The following is a 19,014-nucleotide window of genomic DNA, read 5'->3' on the forward strand; positions in this document are numbered from 1 at the left end:
AAGGGGGAGAGATATTATGTAGTATGCCGAATACTACATGAGTTGACATCAATGCCAAAGGGGGAGTTTGTTGGCATTGTGTTGTCATTGATGTGAACTTCTATACAAGAATGAAACTAGTATGATAGATTGTTGGTACTGCTATCATTGATGTCAATCAGTATAGGATAACTATCGGTATGAGAGATGTATGTGCAATACTGCCATGGAGGAGTACAAGATGAGATATCTTTGATATCACCTTGTGTTGTCGAACACTGGTAAGCTAAGGAAGAGAATGTCATTTAGATGAATGACCACTAGAGTCACTGGTACACAAGTTAGTGCTTGACTTGTCTAGATAAAATGGTAAGGTTACTGGTATAGTGTATCACCAGTAAGGAGAGTATGTCAACTGGTAAGTGAAATGTTGACAATGAGCAGGATGCTTAGTGTAGTGTCATAAATTGTACGCACTTGCTAAAGCAGTACAATCTCACACCTAGTCTAGCACCCACCTTGGCGCAGTTTGCATTTTGCATTGCGTTTCCCCTTTAGCACTTAATTAATCAAATTAATTAGGTCTAAGGTCCTATTTCATCATCCTCCACATCATAAAGGTGGGCCCTTTCATTAAAGTGTGCCCCTTTTCATTTTACTCCTCCAATACATCATCTAATCAAAAACCCTAATTAGGCCTTCTTTTGAGCTTGGGGGCTTGATTTCGGGGGTCAAAACATCTCGAAATCACCTGTAACTTCGGGATTATCTCTAAAATCATCATATCCGATGGCCTTGAAAATTTGGTGAGAAGTTGTCGGGACCATGGCGCCCGGAGTGCACACGGTCCCGGACATTTTTCCCAAAATTTTAGGAGTGCGATCCAATCATAAAATAAAGCTTAACCCCAAGAAATTGGTGGGATATTCAATCTCTAGGTCGGCCAAAAGTTGGAATTAAGACCTAGGGTTTCATACATAAGAGCTCTCTTTCTTCATTAGAAAGGATCCGAATTTTGTTTTCAGGAACCTCATATGCAGTGAAAGAGTAGATCTTTGAAGACTTCACCAACTCTCAACATTCATCCTCCAAGCATTCATCAAATCCATTCATTCACTTAGGGCTTTGAAGGCATTGAAGAGCAATAAGGGATCACCGACTGAAGATTGGCTTGTACCCCTCCCTTGGGGTTGGGTATGATTTCATGTTGTTTTCATGTCTTTGCATAAGCCTCATTATGTCACTTGCATTCATGCTTTAGATCACTTGGCATCTTGATTTGGAGCATTTACATTGTCATTTACAAGCAATTAGGGTTTACTTTCTAGGTTGCTCTAGTTTGCTTACTTGCATTTTGGATCTTGCACACACACAAGGTCTACACACACACTACTTTTACAAAACAACTTGGCTATTCGTGGAGGTGGAAATCACCGAAGCGGGGGTTTGACTAAGGCAAAACCCTATATAGCCGCCCAAACACCTTTTTTAGATATAAGTGCAGATTTCAGGATTCAGACGACGCCGCAAGTTGCAGATCCGAAAGAAGCAGATGGAGACTGAACCATACACCAAGTTTCAGAGTAAAAGACTAGGACAGGGGCGCTAGGTGCCCTGGTCCCTATGACAGGGGCGCTGGGTGCCCTGGTCCCCATGTCAGATAGCAAGTTTTGGCAGTTCAGACAGTTTTCCAGGTTGCAAATCAGCAGTTTCAGGTGCAGTTTAAGGAACAGAATCAGGATAGTGGCGCCCGCGCCCCCGTCCCAAACATTTTCACTCAAATTTTGACTTCGGGTATGCATCTACATTCTTTTCTTGTCCTTGTGTTTGTAGCTTTCCATTGTTTAAGTTCAATTCTGCAATCTTGTTATTAGTTCATACTTGCATTTTGGGGTTAGGAATTGAACTTGCATCATTTTATCTTTCAATTACAACAAAGGAATAGAAACCCTAATAGGTAGCCCGTGGATCTCTCTTTCACAAAAAGAAGTAGCCAATTGTGTGATACCTCTAGGCTCTTTCATATTCCGCAATGTGTGTCAAAAGGTAGGATTAGGACATGTTAACCTAGTCTCGCTTTTTTCCCCTACACATTTTGGTGAACCCAATGTGAATGAATTATTTCTTTCTCTCGCATTGCATTTGTTAGATCTAGATCTAGATTTAGTGTGTTTCATTTAAGTTTCATTTTCAAAAAAAGAAAAAGAGGAAAAAAGAAAAGAAAAAAAAAAAAAAAGAGTGTGTTTCTTTGTTTCTTTGCATTGTGTGTCTAAGTTTTATGCAACTTTTATTTCAAAATGTCAGATTTCTATTTGCAAGATGTTCATATTTATGATGATGTATGTAATTATGCCAATTATGAGTATAGCCAAGATGAATTAGATGAAGCTTTAGATGAGTTTTTGAATCCTAAAGAGGCCAAACCTTCATTTTACCAAAAACTCATAAACCTTGTTACTATGCCATTTCGTTGTGATGAGAAAGATAAGTTGAATGATTCCTCTCAAGGGTACATTCCTATCAACTCTTCCACTGAATCTAGTAACATGGTTGTTTTCAATAATCCCCTCTATGAGGAGATGTCTCCTTTTGAATCAAAAGATAAACCTTTTAATAGATATGATCATGCTTTGTTGGATGATGCTCTTGATGACTTTGTGGCTTTATCGAAATCTCTAAACAAGAACAAAACTTCTAAATTAGTTAACATGATAAACCTAAATGAGCATAATAAGCCTCTCTTTGAAGTCCAAGGTGCTTGTCCTTCTACCACCTTTCAAGTTCCTAAATCACCTCTCCTTACTATCCAAGGGGGGTATGATTCCTTTCTTACTTCAAATAAACCTATCATCACTGTGCAAGGAAGAAAACCTATAAGTCCTTATAATTATGCCAAGCAATTAACTAGAGAGAGTTATCATGCAGTTGCCCATACTTATCATACTAGAAATAATAGGCAGCCTAATCCTCCTCTGGTTACTCCAGTTTCTCTTCCTAATCCACAACCAATTCTTCCGCAAGCTCCACATATTTCATGAGTTCATAGTAAGGAATATGATCTCATAGAACAACTTAAAGCTACCCCTGCTAAGATATCCCTTTGGGATTTGATTCAAACTTCTTCTGCTCATCATGGAATGTTACAAGATGCTTTGAAAGATTTGAATGTTCTTCCACTGAATACATCTAGTAATATAGTGTCTCTGTTTAACTTCGTGATGAATCCTAAAGCTCATATTGTGTTTACTCAAGATGAGTTGCCCACTAGTGAAATTCAACATCAATATGATCCCTTGATGATTGTGGTTATTATAAATGATACTGCTATAAGATGAACACTAGTAGATAATGGCTCTGGTCTTAATGTGTGTAGCATTAATCTCTTGCATAAGATGAATGTGGATACATCCCTAATTGAGCCTGACTCTCATCCTATTCGAGGCTTTGATAATGTGGCTAAAACTTCATTAGGTACTATCACCTTACCCGTCACAGTGGGGCCTATTACTTTGCCTACTCCTATCCATGTTATGTCGGGAAATCTAACATACAACCTAGGGAGACCTTGGATTCATAGTATGCAAGCGGTCCCCTCTACATTGCATAGACAAGTTAAATTTATTTATAATAATAAGACATATACCTTGATAGGTGATACTAATTTCCAAGCTTGTTTACAAACATCTACTTCCAAAGGGGGTTCTTCTAAGCCTTCCTCGTCTAGTGATGACTCTTTAAACAAGATACCTATCGATGAATCCTCGCCCTCTGATGATCAAAATTCTTTAGATGAGTCTGGAGCTCCTGAAGAGGATTCTTCTTGACTTGAAACTACACATAAGAAGGATTTTGATCTTGAGAAGGTTCTCGCAGAAGACGATTGGGGATCTCTTGATTTTAATCCCACCTTTGTAGGTGAATATAAGGTTCCTTCTAGAGAGCTTAAAGCTGAAAAGAAGGAAGAAGCTAAAAATCAATCAACATTACCTGAGCCTATGAGCAATAACTTCATGGCCGCTTCTCAAACTTCTTCTCCTCACACTTCCAATTCTGAAGAGTTTGATTCTTTGTCTTATGAAAAACCACCTTCTCTTTCTGAAATGGCTGATCGTTATGGTCATGGTTTTCGTATTCTAGCTAAGCATGGGTATAATGGAAATGGTTGTGGCACTCATGAACAAGGAATAAAGGTTCCTCTAGAGAATAATCTTTATGATTATGCCTTTGGACTTGGTTATAATCCTTGCAAGCGCACTAAAGCTTCTAGAAGACCATGTATTAGTGTTAATGTTAATTCTACATCTCTACCAATGAGACACCCTGAGTATATTGACCCTTTGTATGCCTATGCTTTGGATGTTTTTCCTACTGATGATGCTTTAGCTGAGTTTTTAGGAGCATATGATACTCTTCCTCGTTATCATCACAATAGGGGATTCCCTTATTGTTTGAACACTGAAGCCTATTTTGGAAAAGAGACTGATAATGATGAGATTGTGAAAGAATTTTCTCAGTTAAAGGATACTCCTCAACAAAGTAATCTTCTTATAAGAGACACCATTAATGTTAAGATGGATTCTGGCAATGAAGAAAAAGTTATTAAAATTGGAAAATGTCTGGACGAAGAGGAACAAAAACAATATGAAGATTTATTGCGTGAATTCTCTGAGATCTTTGCTTGGACATATTCTGACATGCCTGGTATAGATCCTAAGATTGTCACTCATAATATTGTCTTAGTTCCTGATGATAAGCCTGTGAAACAAAAGATTCGAAAAATGAATCCTAAGGTAGCTTTGCTTGTTAAGGCTGAGATTGAAAAATTATTAGAGGCTGGATTTATCCACCCTATTGATTATTCCCCATGGATTTCAAATATTGTCACTGTGGCTAAATCAGATAATAAAATAAGAATGTGTACCGACTTTCGAGATTTAAATAAAGCTTCTTTGAAAGATGATTTTCCCCTCCCAAACATTGACATGATAGTTGATTCTATAGCAGGACATGCTTTGTTATCCTTCATGGATGGTTTTTCAGGATACAATCAAATTTTCATTAATCCTCAAGATCAATTCAAAACTGCTTTCACCACTCCTTGGGGTACGTTTTGTTGGGTAATGATGCCTTCCAGACTTAAAAATGCCGGTGCAACTTATCAACGAGTGATGACCCTTATCTTTCACAATTACATGCATAAGATTTTAGAAGATTATGTTGATGATGTTTTAGCCAAATCCATTCTCCGCATAGATCACATTAAGATCCTTCGTCAAATCTTTGAAAGGATTCATAAATATCACATGCGCTTGAATCCCCAAAAATTTGTTTTTGGTGTGGATAGTGGAAAACTATTAGGATTCATAGTTTCGCATCATGGGGTTGAGGTGGATACTAAGAAAATAGATGCTACTGTCAACATGCCACCTCCTAGAAATGTGTCTCAACTCAAAAGCTTACAAGGAAAGATTCAAGCTATTCGTAGGTTTGTATCTCAACTTGCAGATCATACTTTTCCTTTTACTCAACTTCTTAAAAAGAATATCACTTTTCAATGGAATGAAGATTGTCAGCAAGCATTTGAAGATTTAAAAGTGTATTTGGCTAATCCCCCTATCCTTCAACCTGCCGAATCTTCTAAGCCCTTTCTTCTTTATATAGCTGCTTCCTCTCATGCTCTCGCAGCATTACTAGCACAACATGATAAAGATGGTAAGGAGTGTCCGATTTATTATATAAGTTGTACCTTACTCGATTATGAGACTCGATATTCTGCGATAGAAAGACAGTGCTTGGCCTTGGTGTTTGCGACTCAGAAATTGAGACATTATCTTTTAAATTCAGAAGTCCATGTCATGGTAAAGTTTGATCCATTGAAGCATCTTTTCTCTAAAACTGATTTATCAGGGCGCCTAGCTAAGTGGGTTATGATGTTAACTGAATTTGACCTTAAATTTGTTTCACAAAGAGCAATTAAAGGGAAAGCATTGACCGATCACCTAGTTGAGGCCCCTTCACCTTTCTCCTTCCCTAACCCTGAGTCTTTTCCTGACGACTTCATCCTTTGTACAGAGAAAGATGAAACTTGGGAGTTATACTTTGATGGCTCTAAGTGTCATACGGGATCGGGGGCAGGTGTTGTTCTGATTTCTCCTACAAAAAAGTCCGTTCCCTTATCTTATCGTCTCAATTTCCTATGTACCAATAACATTGCTGAATATGAGGCTCTTATAGCAGGAATAAAGGCAGCCTTGGCTTTGAATATAAAACACATAAATATTTTTGGAGATTCTCAACTGATTATAAGACAAGTAACAGGACAATATCAAGTGAAACATGACAAATTATCACAATATAAAGACCTTTCTATCTCTTTATTACAAAAAATTGATTCTTACACCATGGAACCTGTTCCTCGAAAAGATAATCGACATGCGGACGCAATGGCATGTGTGGCTTCTTTGGTATCTTTAGAGGACCCTATGGTTGATCTTAAATTTGTTATTCACAACCTTATTTCTCCAGCTATTGTAGATGATTCTAGCTTGGTGACATGTTGTGACTTTATGGACTCAGATGAATGGTATTCGCATATCGTAAGATACTTGACCGATGGTACCTTTCCTGAATCCGCCAATAGGAATGCCAGGGCTAGAATTCGCAAGCTACCCGCTAGATATATCATTCTTTCTAATGTTCTTTACCAAAGGGGTTATAACGGTCTTCTCCTTCATTGTCTTAACAAATCGGAAATCCCTATTTCTCTTGAAGAGGCGCATTGAGGTGCCTATGGGGGGCATTTTGGAGGAAAATCCTTGGTTCAAAGGTTGCTCCATATGGGATATTATTGGCAAACTATGCAGCAAGATTCTTTTTCATTTGTTAAGAAATCTCATCAATGTCAACAACACAATAATTTGATTCATGCTCCTGCCCAAGAACTTCGTTCTCATGTAGCTTCTTGGCCTTTCTCTGCATGGGGGCTGGATCTTATCGGTAAAATCTCTCCTCCTTCATCTCAAGGACATACTTTCATTATAACCGCAACAGATTACTTTACAAAATGGGTAGAAGCTATTCCCCTTCGCTCTACTACTGCTGAAGTGATTTGTCGATTTCTTCTAGAAAACATTATTTCTCGATTTGGGATACCTTCCACTATAATCTCCGATAATGGGACATCATTTAAGAACAAGGACATGAAGAAATTCCTCGAGAAGTATCATATCAAACATCGATTTTCTACACCATACTATCCTCAATCAAATGGTCAAGCCGAATCATCCAATAAGATAATTGAACAAATTCTTCGCAAAACTGTGAATAAGCATGGTAAGGATTGGAGTACTCAGCTAATCTATGCTCTTTGGGCCTACCGAACGAGTGTACGAATTGCTACAGGAACTACCCCTTATAATCTTGTTTATGGTGCTGATGCTATTATGCCTTTAGAATTAGAGATTCCATCACTTAGAGTTTCTCTCAAAGGTATAGTAGATGATGACTCTTATAGAGAACAAAGACTTCAATAGCTTAAGATGCTTGATGAACAGCGTATAAATGCTCTTGAGCATATTCAAGCGTATCACAAAACTCTACAACAAAGCTATAATGATAAGGTCATTCAACATTCCTTCTCAGTAGGTGACTTAGTCCTCTATGAGAATCAGCGCAATGTGAATGCCTTACCTGAAGAAAAGGGAAAATTTAGTCCTAATTGGCTTGGACCATATATCGTTATTGAAGATTATGGATCAGGTGCTTATAAAATAGCGGGTGTAGACGTTATGTCTCTTAAAGACCCTATAAATGCTATGCACTTGCGTAGATACTATCCTTAATTCCTCATCATCCATCTATTGCCTTTCTCACTTCTTCAAAATTGGATAATATGTTAGCATATCTTTGTTAGAGCAAATAGAATTAAATGATGTTTTGTTTAAATCTATATTGCTTCGTTCCTGACAAGTGTGTTTCTTTACTTTATGGTTTGTCTTGAATTCATTTATGTAAATTGCAAAAGATTTACATTTTTCATTATGCTGGCATATTATACAATGTCTTTATGTGTTAAGTTGAATCGTGTCATGTTGTGTTTAAATTCAAATTAAATCACATTAGTTATATGATTCGTAGGCTTAACACATACTTTCTTCCCTATCATCAATGTAGTACTTGATCAAATATTTTAATTAGGTCAGACATGTATCAATTTAATCATGGAGCATTGAGAAATCAATCACATGGAAATTAAATTCAGAACATACATGTACATCTACCAAATGTATTAACTTTAATCAAAATATACATTGTTTTAGGCATTAAAGATAACACGTTTGAGACAAAGAAGCATGTATATATATATATATATATATATGTGGATCAATATACAAAGGTAGGTCACTATACATCCAAAATGTGACCTACCCTACATCATAAGATCATCTCCTATCCCTAGGGCTGGTGGCTGGAGAGTGATGACTAGATGCTCCCTCCTAATCCGGCCATGCAGGTGGACCCATAGGGGTATACCGTGATATAGATCGTGAGTGACTCTGAGAGGAACTCCTACGATCCCTATATATAAGGATCGCGCGATATGAGGTAGCCTCAGCCTGAGGTGCTGCTAGATCACGCTGTGCCTGCTGAAGGTCCTCTGATAGGGCTCGCTCTCTCTCCCTCCATATCTCTACCAGTACTCAAAATGGGGAAAACAAATCATCATGCCGACCCGCGTTCCCTTGAGGTCTATAAGCAACCTGTGAGGAACTAGGGATCTGCGCCATCGTGGAGATATCAGAGAATGCCACTCCTGCATATTAGCTGTAGCGGTAGAACAAATCATGTATTAGTACCATTTTTTTATCATCAAAACATTAATCAATCAATATAAACCTACTATACCTGGATCTCCCTCACGCCAGTAGGGATCGCGATATGGTAGCATCTGTGACTGGGAACTACTAGGCTCCCCACGCTCGAATGATCTGTGCACGATGGGTACAGGTCTCTGTATCGCCTCATGTTCCCCCTTTTGGGGAATAACGGGAGGATCTAAGGCTATGGTATCATCTCTTGAGTGATGGGGAGCTGCATCTGACTCCTCCTCATCATCTCTATCCTCCTCCTCGTCATCCTCATCCTCATCCGCATCCTTGTTCTCCTCATCATCATCTCTATCTGTGTCATCTTCCTCTCCTTCCTCCTCCTCAGCACTAGGCTGATCTCCTATGGGTGGATCAAGCCCTGCTGCCTCCTCATGACCCTCTCCCTCCTCTGGCTCCTCCGATCTAGATCCCTGATCCTCATCTCAGTCTCCATGTCTCCATGGACCTGGATGGCCTGTCGGGTGATCTGGTGGAAAGATAGGCCCTGGGTATGTCCTCATAAACCATGAGAAATACCTGCGGTGTGCCCCGGGGTCTGCAGCATAATCAGTGACCACATCCTGGTCGGACCCCTCTATATCTATGATCTTGATATCATCTATCGTAGGTCTTGCTACTGCTCTGGGTCTGGGAAGGACTCGTGAGTGTCGAGTGTAGATGGGCACATCGGCTGGAACACACTGCTCTAGCCCAAACTGCCTCCGTACTCGGTCAAAGTAGAATGGGACTATGATATGTGGATATCGCCCTCTTAGTAGGCGGTTCCTCTGTAAACATGCTAACTGTCTCTCCATCCCATCCCATCTGTGCATCCGTAGATATGGTCTCCATACAGTCACCTCAGCTGTCAACCTGTCAAATGTCACTCTCCAATACAGTAGATCTCCAAATCTCCACTCGCTGGTAAGTGGATAAGCAAATACCCTAGGTCTCTCACTAGCCGTACTCATCGGATAGCCGACGGGCCTGGTGTATGTAAAGTGCTCAAATATCCACACTTGCAGAAGTGTGCATGTCATCAAGCTACAACCCTATCCGAAAACATACTCCTCGAGGTCATGATAGAGATGTGCAAGCATACTCCGACCCCAAGCGTATACTCTCCTATGTCTCTCCATAGCCCTGATGCACCATGTGAGACCCCCATGCATGTGTGTACCTTGCCCATTAGGGTAGACAGCTAGTACGATGATGGCTATCATAAGATGTCTCATGAGGGGCACCTCTCCTGTAGGATGTAAGAGCCAGCTGACCATGATACGACCTCTTGTCTCACTCGGCATGACTCTCCCTATGCAATATACCTACTCCCTCTGATGATCCTCTGCTGACCGATCGGTCGCATATGTCACGGTAGCTCCTCTGATTGGTAGGCGAAGAATGCGTTACACATCCTCAAGTGTCACCATCATCTCCCCTACTGGAAGCTAGAAGGTGCATGTGTCAGGATCCCATCGCTCCATGAGTGCCATCAGCATCGCGGGATGAAATTGAATGGCCGGCATAAGAATCATAGACCACAAACCTACTATAGACAATGTATCTCTCTCTGCCTGAGTCAGCCGGGGAATCTGATCTCGCAAACTACGAACAATCTACCCCGTCGTGTGCTCTTTCATGTTTGGGAGACCCTGCAACACAAAAACATCAATGTAATCAGTAATCAATCATCAAAATCATCTATGCCAAATACGCAAACTGACGAACATCGAAAGTTGACCCCTGCCAAGTCCTGATTGGGACCATGGCGCCCTGAGGGGACCATGGCATCCTAAAGGGACCATGGCACCCCACAGGGACCATGGCGCTCCACAGGGACCATGGCGCCCTGAAGGGACCATGGCACCCTGGTGGGACCATGGCGCCCTAGGTGGGACCCAGGGTCAGATTCCAGGGCCCACTTTCGATCATAAAAAATCCGAGTCAATAGAAATGCAGAAGGTCAAAGTTCAGTCAACTCACCTCGTCCAGTGGCTCGTCGTCGATCACGGCCTGTCGCATGATCTCAATCCTCGCGGGATGCTCCAGTCATCGTGAAGGCATGATGATGGCTATGTGGGCTTCGCTGCAATGAACAATACTCAGAATCAACAAAGTGACAAATGCAGTAGTCACTTTCAAAGGTATATACTTTCACTCCTTTACCTTTACTTTCAAAACCCTAATTTTCCCTAAATCATTCATTTCATCATAACTTGAGTTTGGGAGATGCGATTTTTGAACCGTTTGTTGCGTAGGAATCGTATTTTCATTCCCTTACTCCCTGGATGCTCCAAAATGTGCTCTGATGAAGCCTTCTTAGTGAACATCTCTCATCAATAATCACTCACACAATTTGTTGTAAGTAAACATGCTACCCTGTTTCACCTCCCTAATAAGCAAGCCGAAATAGGGGGGGGCATATAGCTACTCACAAATTTCATCACTTTCCTTAGTAAGCATTAGGTGATTTTGTGATCTAACGTGTGTTTTGTAGGGTACAGTTCCTAACTGTGTACTGCAGATACCGCTGGGGGCTTCGTTCGACAAACTTATGGATATATCCTTCTTCAAATAATGTTTACTTTCCTGTACTTTAGCTTGCATATGCACGTAGTACTCATATGACCGCTAAAGTGGGGGCTAAATGTAGCGTCATAAATTGTACGCACTTGCTAAAGCAGTACAATTTCACACCTAGTTTAGCACCCGCCTTGGCGCAGTTTGCATTTTGCATTGCGTTTCCCCTTTAGCACTTAATTAATCAAATTAATTAGGTCTAAGGTCCTATTTCATCATCCTCCACATCATAAAGGTGGGCCCTTTCATTAAAGTGTGCCCCTTTTCATTTTACTCCTCCAATACATCATCTAATCAAAAACCCTAATTAGGCCTTCTTTTGAGCTTGGGGGCTTGATTTCGGGGGTCAAAACATCTTGAAATCACCTGTAACTTCAGGATTCTCTCTAAAATCATCATATCCGATAGCCCTGAAAATTTGGTGAAAAGTTGTCGAGACCATGGCGCCCGGAGTGCACACGGTCCCAGACATTTTTCCCAAAATTTTAGGAGCGCGATCCAATCATAAAATAAAGCTTAACCCCAAGAAATTGGCGGGATATTCAATCTCTAGGTCAGCCAAAAGTTGGAATTAAGACCCAGGATTTCATTCATAAGAGCTCTCTTTCTTCATTAGAAAGGATCCAAATTTTGTTTTCAGGAACCTCATATGCAGCGAAAGAGAAAATCTTTGAAGACTTTAGCAACTCTCAACATTCATCCTCCAAGCATTCATCAAATCCATTCATTCACTTAGGGCTTTGAAGGCATTGAAGAGCAATAAGGGATCACTGACTGAAGATTGGCTTGTACCCCTCCCTTGGGGTTGGGTATGATTTCATGTTGTTTTCATGTCTTTGCATAAGCCTCATTATGTCACTTGCATTCATGCTTTAGATCACTTGGCATCTTGATTTGGAGCATTTACATTGTCATTTACAAGAAATTAGGGTTTACTTTCTAGGTTGCTCTAGTTTGCTTACTTGCATTTTGGATCTTGCACACACACAAGGTCTGCACACACAGTACTTTTACAAAACAACTTGGCTATTCGTGGAGGTGGAAATCACCGAAGCGGGGGTTTGACTAAGGCAAAACCCTATATAGCCGCCCAAACACCTTTTTCAGATATAAGTGCAGATTTCGGGATTCAAACGATGCCACAAGTTGCAGATCCGAAAGAAGCAGACAGAGACTGAACCATACACAAAGTTTCAGAGTAAAAGACCAGGACAGGGGTGTGGGGTGCCCTGGTCCTACTAGGACAGGGGCACTAGGCGCCCTGGTCCCCCTGTCAGACAGCAAGTTTTGGCAGTTCAGATAGTTTTCCAGGTTGCAAAATAGCAGTTTTAGGTGCAGTTTCAGGAACAGAATCAGGACAGTGGTGCCCGCGCCCCTGTCCCAAACATTTTCACTCAGATTTTGACTCTGGGTACGCATCTACATTCTTGTCTTGTCGTTGTGTTTGCAGCTTTCCATTGTTCAAGTTCAATTCTGCAATCTTGTTATTAGTTCATACTTGCATTTTGGGGTTAGGAATTGAACTTGCATCATTTTATCTTTCAATTACAACAAAGGAATAGAAACCCTAATAGGTAGCCCATGGCTCTCTCTTTCACAAAAAGAAGTAGCCAATTGTGTGATACCTCTAGGCTCTTTCGTATTCCGCAATGTGTGTCAAAAGGTAGGATTAGGACATGTTAACCTAGTCTCACTTTTTTCCCCTACACACTTAGATGGTGTTTGTGATGGAAAGGAAGAATGCTACCTAAATCACATCCACACCAAAGGAGAAGGATGAATAGATCATCAATATGTTGTGTGGTTGTAAAATAGCAGGGCTCCCACCGGATGAAGATGTAGTCACCATGTGAAGAGATGATTGACAATGAATATGCCCACACCATATCACATGTGCCTATTTGAAGATGTGTTTCACAAATAAGAAAGTCACATGAGTGCATTGTGGGATGCAGATGACAAGGTATCATTCCACCGATAAGTGGAGCTTATCTCCTTTTATGCATAGTGTGCATCATAGTTCTATGAGATAAGGAAGTATAGGTAAAGGCAAGTGTTTGAAGGGTCACACCCGATCTACCGATGAATCAAAGGAATGCCTCAAGTGCATGAAATCAAGGTTATGCACTGAACTGATAGAGAAGGAATGTTGGGATGTTGGTGCAGATGAAGAGTGATGGGTTTTTCACTCTAAAAAATCAGTTGAGATATGATCCAATCTGATCAGGGAGAAGGCAAGGTTGAGAAGATTCAAACAGAGGAAAATGGTCAGACTAAAGATGGAGCCTGTTGAAGGTTGATGACATGGTGTCATCAAGAGTGTTTACAGATATGTAAGTCCAACAGTAATATGGACAAGGTGCAGATGCAGAAGACTTCCCACCTGATGAGAATAAGCATGCTATGGATAGATATGTCTAGTGACAGGTTAAGGAGTTCCACCGACAGTTTAGAAAAGAGCAGACATGAAGGTTAATCAGTAAAGTATGAGATACCAACAAGGTTAGTAAACTGGCAAAAAAGAAGAACCGGTTGCATGGTAGGCCGATGATCCTATTCCTATTTTCAAATTTGATCTAACAAAGGTGGAGGTCGATGTGGATGCCATGTAGAGATTAAGTGGCAGTCTTATAGAGGTCGGTGAAGTGTCATGTAGGGATAGGTGTTTCTATTGCTGTGCATTTAATATGGATCCTACGATTTGTGGATTGGATTAGAGTAGTGCAACTTGAGGAAGAATGAATGACAGAGAAAAGTCAGGGAGTTGTTGGCTCCTAAATCAAAGCAAGAAAATCAGATTGTGAGAAGACCTCAAGAAGGAAATAGTAGAGATATTAATGATTTTTTGACAAATGTAGGTTGATATACAATGTCATGTTTACTATGTTTAGAAATCATGGATTAGAAGACACGTTAATGGTGGTGATGTGTGAACAGCTGTCTGGGAGATCAGATCAAATAAGATCTTGTTAGACAGAATGCACCACTAAGAGGGGGACAGGGTGAATCAGTGGTTCTCAAAACTCTTTCCCTTTTGAAATCTTATGTGAGCATACCAGTTGATAGATTTAACTCAATGTAGACTTATTGGTTAGTGAGGAGACTAACTCAAATGTAAACGCTCACAAGGAGACATCACATAACACTAGCATATACGATGAAAACCCAAGATGGGAGAAACCTTGGTGAGCAATGCTACTGGAGTCTAATGCTCCAATCCAGCCTCACAATAAAAACACACTTACAAAGTTTAGGGCACCAACCCAAGGAGCTACAACCCCTAACCGATTTATGGGCTACAACCCAAGGAACTACAACCCCTATACCGAGATACAACTCAATATTCACAATGTAAACTTTAATTACAAAAGTAGTCATCTTGTTACAAGTGAATCTTGCAACCATTACATATATCTTACTCTATCAGTGAGATACTTTCTCTGCTACATCGTCTCACTCTTCTACTACTCTTCACCTGCTGCTTCTCTACCAGTAAGCCCTACCAGTTCATCATTCTTCTATTTTTCTCTCAATGCTCTTCTATTCACTGGTTCTACTCTCTTCCGGTTCTCTATCTATCTTCTCTACAACCTCCTTCACTTCTACTCTACTAGTATGAACACTAGCAGTTCTACTCTCCAACTAGTTGAATGCTTCAACCAAGTTCTCTCTCACTTCCACTCTCTTCACAGATGCTCGTTGAGCACTTGGCTGATTTTATCTTACTTGCAGAAGTCTTCCACTTCGCAATAGCACAATATTCTTCTATTCAACTACTACAAACATTCTCTTCAGCCCCCACACTTATAGCTAGGTTTTCCCTCCAAAAACAAATAATTCAAAATCCAAGTGGTTAGGGTTTCCTCACCATCTTTGAGGCAAACCAAATCCAATTAGATCCTACTTGATCTGATCTTCCTGACATCCATCTGCACAAGTATGCCATTCATGCGCCTTCTAGAATATGCCTTCCTTCTTTAGCAACCTGCAAATAATCTATCCACATACTTATTGGTCAATCATCATTAATGGTATGATGGGATTCTTCAACTACTTCAATTTACTTGATCACTCTATCCTCGATCCTCTCTTATCCATTTAATCTCAAGTCGTGCGCTTCTGTAACTTCACCTCATGATTCGCAGTCTCCTTTAAATTCAACCAGCTCTACACCTATCCCATCGGTGTACATTCCATCTTCCTCCGATGCAGGTTCGACACATTAACTCCATGTGGCATCCAAGTCGACTATCTTCCAGCTTGGTTCATCATGTTAGTCCAGGTAGGATCACCGATGAAACACTTCTACCAGTTCCTCTTTTCTGTCGATTTACTATCCTTGCTGATATCTCACATTCTACCAGTTACCTCCTTATGTCTGCCCTTTTCTATATTGTCAATGGGACACTTAAACCATTCTTCAGACATGACTATCTAGAGTGTGCTCATTCCCACAACAGGGAAGTCTTTTGTATCTGCACCTTGTCCATATTACTGGTAAACATTCATACTGGTAAACCCTCTTGATAACACAAGTCATAAACTTTCACTAGACTCTATCTTCAGTCAGGTTTTATTCCTTTGTCTACATCTACTTAGCCTTGCCTTCTCCTTGATCAGCTCGGACCTTATCTCAGTTGGTTTGTCAAGATGACAAACACATCACTTCTTTATTGTACCAACATCTCAACATGTCTTCTCTATTAGTGTAGTACATAACCCTAATCTCATGCACTTAAGGAATTCCCTCAATTCACTGGAAGATCTGGTGTGAACCTTCAAGTACTTGCCTTTACTTCTTCACTCTTATCTTTCTAGTGTTCTGCAACACAAGGGTGATATCAAATATATCACATCTTGTACTTCTCCTTGACAGTGTTGCAGTTACATTACTCATACCGGTAGACATCCCATACCATTTGACATCAATGACAACACAATACCAACAATCTACCCCTTTGGCATTGATGTCAACACATGTAGTATCTGGCATACTACATAGTCTTTCTCCTCGTACTATGATCCATGGACTCACACACATGTAGTATGGGGTATATTACAGAATCCTTCTCCCCTTTTGACAATGATGACAAAGGGCACTATTAGGATATCATTTCTCCTTGTATTTACCAATCTCTGACAGATATCTTTCTCCCCCTTTGTCTTCATTGGATATAACACTTCCTTTGATACCACTTGTTATCTTTTCACCAGTTGTTACATCTTCTCATGTCACAACACTTGAGATGGAGAACTTAACCATCAATTGACACAAATTGGGCATGCAAGTCTGATGCTATTTGATATAGCACTCAATTAATAGACAAACTAATACCAATTGTTGATGTGTCAATGAATACTACTCACCTGCCAGTCAGCCTGCAATACCTCTGCAATTTCCATCTCTTGCAGTTTGGGCAGACAACATCCTTACCAGTTCAAGCAAGCCAACTCTACATTACGAGCACTTTAACTCCCCCTGAGTCATACATCTCAGGTTCTTAACTCTGGTTAGGTACAATACCAGGACTCCAATCTTCACCATATGTTAGTTTAGCTATGAATATGAGATCATCTAATGATCCTTCAGTTCCATTGTATTCACCACAACTTATGACATGATCCTGGATCTGCACAATGCCAGACAATGTTTTCATCATGCCATAAAGTAAACCAGTTAGCCCAAAAACAATGCATGTCTGCATGATCAACCATGGGCCAACATATGTCATTCAGGTATTTTCAAATACCACCTAAGACATAACTCCACATTCCATGCTACCGGGGCTATTGCAATGATCTCCAACTTCATTGTCTTACATAACCTGCATGTACCTATTTAGCATTTATGTCGGTAACATACTCCACATACTGATTAACATCTTATGCCAATTGTTAACCTTCACTCTTTGAAACATGTAGTGGTGATCCAACACTAATCTATAGGTGTTTAGTCAATGCAACCTCTACACACACTTATCACTTTCTTCCTTTACATCAGCAACAACATGATCTTCCATGTTGCCTTCTTCACTGAGGGGGCGAATAATGAATTCAATGTGCTACTCCCCCTAAGATCTTGCATCTCTTATAGGGAGAGTCCTAATTTACCACCAGCTAGAGTTCTTTGCTGCTGTAATCCTATTCACTATTAGGGCCCATAGTCTTCTCCTACGTACTCCCCTACTAGTAGTTTACTTGTTTCACCTTCCTCAAGCTCACAAGGTAAGCTTGCTCACTATATCTATGCAGGGGTGTAGGACAGTCAACACTTGTTCTCTCTTTTCTGCAAAACCACCCTTCATGTTTGGTTTGACAAACCCTCACCTTTTGGTTACAAAATGACTAGGTTCTAGGGCTTATAGCCTTGTGGATCTTCTTCCACTTCTCAATAGATTCCTCCACTGCAAGTTATCTCCTTCACACTACTAACACCTAGCTAGACTATCACCAAGCTTGCCTAGGGCCAATTTGTAGGAATAACTAATGCCATCTCCTAGACTTCCACAAATGAAAACCTATTGTACATGATTGGCTTTGCTTGACCACCTCCAATGGTCATTCGGAGTTTCAAGCCAGAGCCATGCTATTATTTACAAATAGAGAACCAAAACTGAAAAAGGAAAATTTATTTACAGATTCCAAGCTTGTTCCAGGTTCAACCCAGTAACTCATAGAACAGAGAAATGAAGTGTTTACATTGGATGCATAAGTGAACTTAATGATTCTAAAACATTACTGCAATCCACAAATAGAAATCCGACACTGAATGGAAACCAGAAAATAGACTTCTAGCTATTGTTGAGGAAAACAGATGTGTTTTCTGTGGCAATCAACAATCCATATTCAAAAAAAAAAAAAAACCCTATTACAGATTTTCATTGGGTCTTTTATATGTTTTGTCCTCTGTCATGAACTCCTCCTATTGGACAAGATTGATCTCATTACTAATGGTTTCTAGCAGCAACTATCAGGAAGGTTCTATCGGAGCATCGGGGTAACATCCAAACAATGTTACCGATGGTTGATGTCTCCGAAGTCGACCTCCTCCACTTGCACCTTGTTATTGGGTTACTGGGGTAACAAGAAAAATACTCCTCCTGATACTCGATAACTCTTTCCTTGACTAGCATTTTCCTATCAGGTCCATGGGATAATAAGAAACCATTATGCTTTGTCATTGAGTTGTCGGTGTAACATTGAAGTGTTCACTCCAATAGCCAATGACTTACTCCGGTCCATCCACTTTTCTATCGGGTCCGCAAGATATCTTGAAAGAACTCTCCCTGATAGCCAATAACAATACTCTATGCCTATGTTTTCTCATCGGGTTGTCGAGGTAGCTTGAAACCACTTCTGTCGATACCCAATGGCTCCGCTCCAAGCCAATGCTAACTCATTGGGTCATCAGGGTAACTTGAACCAACTCCTTCCAATTCTCAATGACTCAACAATAAACAACCCATTGGAGTAGGTTATCCCAATGCACTTATGGGATGGTATTTCAAACTGAGAAAACACACATTTGAACCTAATCACACCAAAATTGTTGAAAACTTTGAAAATGCAACCAAAACTGGGTGCTCTT

The sequence above is a fragment of the Cryptomeria japonica genome, chromosome 6 (genome assembly GCF_030272615.1).
Source record: "Cryptomeria japonica chromosome 6, Sugi_1.0, whole genome shotgun sequence".
Lineage (NCBI taxonomy): Eukaryota > Viridiplantae > Streptophyta > Pinopsida > Cupressales > Cupressaceae > Cryptomeria > Cryptomeria japonica.